The sequence below is a fragment of the Rana temporaria genome, chromosome 12 (assembly GCF_905171775.1).
Source record: "Rana temporaria chromosome 12, aRanTem1.1, whole genome shotgun sequence".
In the NCBI taxonomy this organism is placed as follows: Eukaryota; Metazoa; Chordata; class Amphibia; order Anura; family Ranidae; genus Rana; species Rana temporaria.
Window position 1 is genome coordinate 99,728,640 of NC_053500.1, and position 6,000 is coordinate 99,734,639.

The following is a 6,000-nucleotide window of genomic DNA, read 5'->3' on the forward strand; positions in this document are numbered from 1 at the left end:
ATGCTATTTCTCAAATCGCCTTTCAGGACAACCTTGGAGAGAGCGCAGCTCCGCCTCTTCTGTAGGAAACACCCACAGGCTTTAAATCCCTCCTCTTCCACCATGGCTTCAGTTATTGTGTTTCCTCCGCCATGGTGGAAGCATCAGGTTGGAGCCAGGGAGCTGCGTTCTCTCCAAGGCTGGAGACAGGCTTTTCCCTCATTGTTTTACCTTTTTTGTAAAGTGGTGACTGAACCATCCCAGCTCCTCCGCTGTACCTTTAAGGGGGGATGCTCCGGAGTCCTCTGGTCTCGCCTGCTCACGGGAGCTTTAGGATCCATAGGGGACGCTGCGTCTGGCGCCCGGAGTCCGCAGGTTTTGACCCCGGTGGTCGGGCAGGTACCGTTTCTTTCAAGAAACATGTCCTGCATGTCGGTTCCGGGTCCCGGTCTGGCGGGTGACGTCACGCCGGCGACGCGGCGTTTCCTGTGGAGGCGTGGCGCTCGTGGCTCCTGGCGCCTGGAACGCAGGGACTGGAGGGCGGGTTCTCTGACCGGCGCTTCCGTTTCCGGCTCCTACTGATGACGCGGAGCCCGGGAAATTCAAAAGCCCAGCGTTTTCCTCTACAGCTGTCTCTCTGCAATGGAGGAAAGAGTTACAGCGATGGCGGATGCAGGCGCCGTCAGCACCGGTCAGGCCCAGGTAAGAGGGGTACAATGGTGCCTTTATTCTTATCCTTATGGGCTTTCTATTGTGTTTGGTTGTTTTCCTCCTTATGGGAGCCTGCTCTGCTCTGATGGAAGCCTATGCTGGGCCATCTAGCAGAAACTCTGGTGGTTGCTATGTTCTATCTTTCTTCTTAAAGGGGACATTTTTTCACTCTGGTGGTGGTATTAGCACGGTGGTGGTTTCCTTTGCTTAGCTAAGAGAGCTTTGATTTAAGTCAGTTTAATTTCTCGTTTCAGGAGAAAACTGCTAGTAAATCTAAACCAGCAAATCCACCAAGCCAAAGGAAATGTCCTTCCTGTAAAAATCCTTTGAGAGACTCTTGGCAGAAAGCCATGTGTAGATCATGTATTAAAGACCTAGTTGAAGAGGAATCTTCTCAACAAATTAAAGAATTATTTTCATCTGTCAAGGAACTCTCGGACTCACTTAGTTCAGTGAAATCCATGCTAGTGCAGAGTGCGGTCCATACTGAGCCCCAGCAACCACCAGCAAGCCCAAGAGCTTCCACCTCCAGGCCGGTAGTGGTGGACTCTGGGGATGAGGGGACAAGTACTCTTCCCTCACTTGTAGACTCTGAGGAAGAGGAAGAAGAGGATGCAGGCAGAACCTCTAAATATAAATTATCCCTGGAGGATGTGGATGAACTTTTAGGTGCAATCTACACTACCCTTGACATTCAGGAGGAAAGAGTACAACTATCAGTCCATGATAAAATGTACCAGGGTATGGATGACTCCAAACATAGAGTTTTTCCTGTCCATAAAGTGTTATCTGACACAGTTAAGAAAGAATGGAAAGACCCGGAAAAAGGTCCCTTCCTTCCTAAATCTCTTAAGAGAAGATTTCCCTTTGAAAACAAAGAAACTGAGGTTTGGAATAAGAAACCCAGAGTGGATGCTGCCTTTTCACAGGTTTCTAGAAGGACAGATCTGGCCTTTGAAGACATGGGGGTCTTGAAAGATGCGATGGACAAAAGAGCAGATGCTCTCCTTAAAAAAGCTTGGGACTCCGCATCCGCCAGCCTTAAACCAGCCATGGCTTCCACGGTGGTAGCAAGAAACCTGGAATGCTGGGTAGAGAAACTGAAGGGCCACATTGAAGCAGGCACCCATAGGAAAGACCTTTTAGACTCCTTTCCTCTAATCCTTAATGCAATTAAATACATGGCTGATGCATCAGCCGAATCAATTAAAATGGCAGCCAGATCCTCAGCACTTGTCAATTCAGCTAGGCGTGCAGTCTGGCTAAAAACGTGGTCAGGGGATACAGCCTCAAAGATTAAACTTTGTGGCATCCCTTTTTCAGGGGATTTTCTTTTTGGGCCAGACCTGGAAACAGTCTTAGATAGAACGGCCGATAAAAAGAAGGCTTTCCCAGCCAAGAAGAAACAGACGTTTAAAAAGAATTTTCGTGCTGTTCAACAACCCTACAAAAAAGATGTCAACAAAAAACGTTGGATTCCTCAAAAGGGTAGGGGAAGAGGTGGGGTTCTCTTCAGATCTCCTCCAGATCAAAACCCTAAAGACAAATGACGTAACTACTCCAGTAGGGGGAAGACTGTCATCCTTTCTCCCTCAGTGGAGTCAAATATCCACAAGTCCTTTCGTGAAGAACATCATTTCACAAGGTTACAAACTGGAATTCTCGGAATGTCCGCCAAGCAGGTTTTACATTACAGCCCTTCCAAGAGACCAAGAAAAGGCTTCGGCCATGATGAACCTTTTACAGGATCTGATTCAACAAGAAGTCATTGTCCAGGTCCCGAAACAGCAGGAGGGTCGGGGGTTTTATTCCCATATATTTCTTGTAAAAAAACCTTCAGGCAAATACCGGTTGATTCTGAATCTAAAGATCCTGAACAGATCAATACGGTACAAACACTTCCGTATGGACACAATTTACTCCATCACAAAACTGTTGTCTCCAGGTTGCTTCATGGCATCCCTGGACCTAAGGGATGCCTATTTACATGTGCCAATAGCACCAGCCTCCCAAAAGTTCCTTCGCCTAGCCATCAATCTGGGAACATCAGTATGGCATCTCCAATTCAGGGCCCTACCATTTGGCCTGTCATCTTCCCCCAGAGTTTTCACAAAGATTATGGCGGAAGCCCTGGAGCCTCTAAAACTGAGGGGGATCTCGGTCGTGCCATACCTGGACGACCTATTATTCTTCGCAGATTCCAGGGATCAGCTTGTGACGAACCTCCAAACGTCACAGACTCATCTCAAAAATCTAGGTTGGATTTTGAACTTAGAAAAATCGCATCTAGATCCCTCTCGGGAGATGAGGTTTCTGGGCTACACCCTAAACTCAGTAGTGCAAAAAGTGTTCCTGCCTCAGGAAAAGATAGACAAAATCTTTTCAGCAGTGGGTCAGATCCAGACGAACCTTTCAGTACCAGTCAGAACAGTTATGTCAGTTCTGGGCCTTCTTACAGCTACAATTCCGGCAGTCCAGTGGGCAAGACTGCATTCCAGACCACTTCAGAAAAACATCTTGCAGGTCTGGTCACACCAGGTGCCGTTCGAGAAGCGTTTCAGACTTTCTACGAAAGTGAAACGAGCACTATGGTGGTGGAGGGACCCTTCCAATCTAACGAAGGGTCTCCCATGGTTTTTTCCCCTGGACAAGCGTCTAACAACCGACGCAAGCTCCTGGGGTTGGGGAGCCCACCTGGAGGGTCAAACCGCTCAAGGCAAGTGGTCAAAAATAGAGGCAAGAAAATCGTCAAATTGGCGAGAATTGAAAGCCATTCATTTGGGTCTGATAGCTTTTCAACAGGAGGTCAAAGGACATCATGTACAGATTCTGTCAGACAATACGACAGCAGTGATCTATGTGTTAAAGCAAGGGGGAACCAGGAGCCAAGGGCTCATGGACTTAGCCAATCAACTTCTGTCATGGGCGGAAATAAATGTGGCCTCCCTATCGGCAGTCCACCTGAAGGGATCACAAAATCTCCTAGCAGATCTGCTAAGCAGAAAAAGAGTGGTGGAAGCAGAATGGAGTCTGAACCAGGAGGTGTTCGATATAATATCGGAGGAATGGGGACATCCCCAAGTGGACCTATTTTCAAGTCAACAAAATGCGAAGGTCCAGGAATTCTTTTCAATTCACAGAATGGATCAGGCAGTGGGGATAGATGCCCTGGCACACCCATGGAATTACCGGCTGTGTTACGCCTTTCCCCCTTTTCCACTAATCCCTCTGGTCCTAAGGAAATTCAGGGAGGAGAACACCAACTTGCTCCTGATCGCTCCTTTTTGGCCAAAAAGGCCTTGGTTTGCAACACTTTTGAACCTGGCCTCAAAACCTCCCTGGAGATTACCATACAGGAAGGATCTATTGACACAGGGCTCTGTGTGCCATCCGGAAGCAAGCAGGCTACATCTAACTGCTTGGTTTCTGAAGAAGACCTTCTAAAATCTAAAGGACTTTCTGATAAAGTAGTTAAAACTCTACTATCAAGTAGAAAAGAGGTAACTAGGTCCATCTACCTCAAGGTATGAAAGAAATTTAACTCTTGGTGTTCTTCCAAAAGTTTCGAAATCAAGAGTACTATTTCAGTTCTGGAATTTCTCCATGAAGGAATGGAGAAAGGTCTAGCCGCCAGCACCCTGAAAACACAGGTAGCGGCTCTCTCAGTTTATCTTGAAAGATCTTTATCCAAAGAAACTTTAATTTCTAGATTTTTTAGGGCTCTGGCTCGAAATAGACCGATAGCCCTCAAAGTTTTCCCTTGTTGGGACTTATCTATTGTTTTGCAAGGTCTCACGGGAGCTCCGTTTGAACCTTTACAGAGTGCATCGTTAAAAAGTTTAGTTCTCAAAACAATTTTTTTAGTTGCCATTACATCAGCAAGGAGAATCAGTGAGCTCCAAGCTCTAGCAATTAAGGAACCCTTCCTTAGAGTTTTGCCAGACCGAGTGGTCCTTCAAACGGATCCAGCCTTCCTACCGAAAGTGGCCTCAACTTTCCATCGGTCGCAAGAAATAATTCTACCAACATTTTCCTCAGTTCCGGCTAATGCAGGAGAAGAAGCTTTCCATACACTGGATGTAAGGAGATGTCTGTTACAGTTCCTTTCCGTCACCAAGGAGTTCAGGAAATCAAACGCTCTTTTTGTGGTATTCTCTGGTTCCCGTAAAGGGGAAAAAGCTTCTAAGAGTACGCTCGGTAGATGGCTTAGACAAGCAATTTCTGAAGCCTATCAAGCAAAAGGAGAAGTTCCTCCTTCTGGGATCGCTGCTCACTCTACAAGGTCAACCGCAGTTTCCTGGGCCGAAAGGGCCGGTGCTACGCCTGATCAGATCTGTAAGGCTGCTACTTGGTCCAGTTTCTCAACTTTTATTCGGCACTACAGGTTGGACTTGCTGTCGGCCGCAGATCAAGCCTTCGGCAGGAAGGTACTGCAGGCAGTAGTCCCACCCTAGGGTAAGTTACTTGGTTATCCTCTCCAAGGTTGTCCTGAAAGGCGATTTGAGAAAGGCCTAGTTAGACTTACCGGTGACGGTATTTCTAAGAGCCTTTCAGGACAACCGCTATTTCCCTCCCTAAATGTGTATAAAAAAGTAAAGTATATATCTATCATGGTGTTGTGGTTCTCTGTGCTTTGTTTTCCAGTGCCGGAGGCCACACAATAACTGAAGCCATGGTGGAAGAGGAGGGATTTAAAGCCTGTGGGTGTTTCCTACAGAAGAGGCGGAGCTGCGCTCTCTCCAATGTTGTCCTGAAAGGCTCTTAGAAATACCGTCACCGGTAAGTCTAACTAGGCCTTTCTAACAAATCCCATAATCACACTCCCCAACTTATTGAAGGATTTCTCGATGTTTCGGGATATTTCCAATTTAAAAATAAATTTGACAAAATCCAGAGCCCTTAATATCACGCTTCCCGTTGACACGGTGACACTTTGTGAACAAAACTTCCCTTTTATATGGGTAGACAAAAATCTGACCTATCTAGGCGTTAATTTATCATCCGATATAAAGGACTTATACATCAATAACTTCTTACCCTTGTTAAATACGGTTAGCTCAGACCTATCGAGATGGGATAAGGGTATATTCTCATGGTTTGGCCGAGCGAACATCCTAAAAATGAATGTTCTTCCTAGATTTTTGTATCTACTCCAGACACTCCCTATTACTGTTCCAGGGTCTTTTTTTAAAACATTTAGAAGGATGTGTCTGAAATTTATATGGGGTGGGAAACAACCACGAATTAGCTGGAACAAATTGGTTACGCCAAAACTTATGGGAGGAATTGGGGTACCGGACTTGCGCAAAT